Raw genomic sequence first — 3088 nt, forward strand, 5'->3', positions numbered from 1 at the left:
CCCCTTGTCCTTTGACCTAAAATCTTTCTCTATCCTTCCTCCCTAGAAACCAGGGATCCCGGTCTCAACTTCTGGCTCTCCATTTCTCCTCCCCCACCTCCCTCACGTTGCCCCCAGAGCCAAGCTATCCTGCACAGACCCTCCCCTCGGCCCTGCCTGGCCCCTGTTGAATGAGTCAATCCAGTGGGAAACCAGAGGCCCTAGGCCCCCAACTCCTACCTGCAGAAGGGCTTTATTTCTCTCTCTGCTCCTCCTGTCGACCTAAGCTCTTTACCTAATCCATCCATCAGTCAATTGATGATATTCAGTGAGGACTCGCTAAGCCCCTAAGAGGGTAAACTAGAGTGGGTAGACACAGCCCCTGCCCTCAAGGGACTAACAGTCTAGTCCCAACTCTACCTCCTCCCTGGAGCTCAGCGTTTCTGGTGCCCCTGTGAAGGGTCAAACCCTGGCCAGATGGGTCTCTATCCTTATGACAGGTTGTTAGCTCTGAATAAACACACCACTTACCTCTCAGTGTCAATCTGGGAGGTGGAGAAGGACCTGGGCTCGAATCCCAGCTCTGCCACATAATAATAATAATCATAACATTTATTATTATTATTATTTTGGTATTTGTTAAGTGCTTACTATGTGCCAGGCACTATTCTAACCACTGGAGTGGCCACTTGTCTGTTGTGTGACCTTAGACAAATCACTTCACTTCTCTGGGCCTCAGTTCCCTCCTCTGTAAAATAGGGATTAAGACTGTGAGCCCCATCTGGGCCAGGGACTGTGTCCAACCCGATTACCTTGTATCTACTCCAGTGCTTAGTACAGTGCCTAGCACATAGTAAGTGCTTAACAAATACCACAATTATTTAAATATTCTTATCCATATCGTTGTATTAATAATTATATTAATGTGACACGTGCTATTATTATCTAATGCTGTTAAATATTTTGTTATCATAATGTTATTATTATAATTAATAAACTAAACCAGGTGACTAAACCAGGAGGGGTGGTGATGGGTGACGAGAGTTGTAGTTCCCTTAAGGTTGCTGATCCCAGAGAGGGGTCTGGCAGTGAGGAAATTCAGATGGGTCTGGTCACACAATTCCCCCCCCGTGAATATGATCATGGAAAGGAAGAGGATCAAGATATAGCAGGGTGTATCTGGGGAGGGGTCTTCACCAACTCTTTGTAGTAGATTGGAACTCTTTCACATCCATGAGGCGAGTTGCCTCTCCCTGCAGTCGGGGATGCCCACTCTGTCAGACCCTGCCAGGTGCCGAGCTGAGACCCCCCTCACCGGAGCTAAGACAAGTGAATATCCCTTTGGGGAGTGAAGCTCAATTGCCGGGTGATTTAAAAGGTAGCCCCTGAAGAATAACCTGTGTCTCCTTCTCAGTTCTGCCAGCTGGTAGAAGTTGGAGACCCTGCTGGTTGCCTAAGCGTATGCCTCCAGAGCAGGAAGTTCAATTTGTCATGTGAGAATAACTAATTTGCAGCATGTGAATAACTAAAAATAAGTGTATTCCTCCTGAAAGGGAAGGCGTCTTGGTGGAGATGTGCTTTCAATAAGGCTTTGAAGCGGGGAGAGAGAAATTGTCTGGCAGATTTGAAAAGGGAGGGCGTTCCAGAGTGGAGGCAGCATGTGGGTGAGGGGTCGGGACGAGACAGGCCAGATCGAGGCACAGTGAGAAGGTTAGCACTAGAGAAGCGAGCTGGGTTGTAGAAGGAGAGTAGTGAGGTGAAGTAGGAGGGGGCAAGGTGATGGACTGCTTTAAAGCCAATGGTGAGGTGTTTCTGTTTGATGCAGTGGTGGATGGGCAACCAGTGGAGTTTTTTGTGGAGCAGGGTGACGTATCCTTAACTTTTTTATATAAAAATGATCCAGGCAGCAGAGTGAAGTATGGAATAGAGTGGGGAGAGACAGGAGGCTGGGCGGTCAGCAAGGAAGCTGATGCAGTAATTCAGGCGGGGTAGGATGGGTGATTGTATTAACACGGTAGCAGTTGGGTGGATTGTAGCTGTGTCGTAAAGGTGGGACCGACAGGATTTAGTGATGGCTTGAATATGTGGGTTGAATGACAGTGAGAAGTCAAGGATAATGCCAAGGTTATGGACTCGTGAGACAGGAAGTTTGGTGGTGCTTTTTACAGTGATGGGAAAGTCAGGGAGGACAGGGTTTGGGTGGGAAGATAAGGAGTTCTGTTGTGGACATAAGTTTGAAGTGATGGGAGGAAGTCCAAGTAGAGATGTCTTGAAGGCAAGAGGAAATGTGATTCTGCTAAGAGGAATAGAGGTCAGGGCTGGAGATGTAGATTTGGGTATCATCCGCATAGAAGTAGTAGTTGAAGCCGTGGGAGAGAATGAGTTCTCCTTGGGAGTGGGTGTAGATGGAGAAAAGAAGGGGACCCAGAACTGAATTCCATTCAATCGTATTTATTGAGTGCTTACTGTGTGCAGAGCACTGTACTAAGCGCTTAACTCGAGGGACCCTCGCCCCGCCCCCCGCCGGCCCGCTGCCCCTCAGCTCCATCTCTCCCTCTGGTCCCTCTTCTTCCCATAACCCAGGTTTCTGATCCTCTCTGACCCCATTGACTCCATCCCCCGCCATTCAGCTCCTTTGGGCAGATGGGGTGGTGGGCTGGACCGGGCTCCTGTGTTTTCTGAATGGGCCAGCTCCTCTGGTAACCCCAAGAGCCCCAGGAAGGCACAGGGGATGGTGGGGGGACAGATGTGATGTAAGGGCTGGGGACAGACAAGGCCTGTGCTACTCCCAGAAAGGAACCCAGGCAGCTCTGGGATATGAGCCTCATTCCTCACAGGCTCAAAATTGGAGGATTTGAGTGGGGAAAGTTCTGAATTCAACATTCTTCCCCTCTTCTCTGTTGGGACCCAGGAATCCCAGCTTCCTGCTTCCAGGGTCTGCCTTGGTCCCAGGTTTGGGAAAGGTAGGGAAGAGTCATCAGAGAAGAGGACTGGTGATGTTCATGTTCTCCAACTCCTTCTCGATTAGACCTCAACTCCCATCCTGACCCCTATGCCCCAGCCCTGGCCCCCTGTGCCCTCTCAGAGAGGAATGGACTTATCCACCATT

Source organism: Tachyglossus aculeatus, chromosome 26 (genome assembly GCF_015852505.1).
Source record: "Tachyglossus aculeatus isolate mTacAcu1 chromosome 26, mTacAcu1.pri, whole genome shotgun sequence".
Taxonomy (NCBI): Eukaryota; Metazoa; Chordata; class Mammalia; order Monotremata; family Tachyglossidae; genus Tachyglossus; species Tachyglossus aculeatus.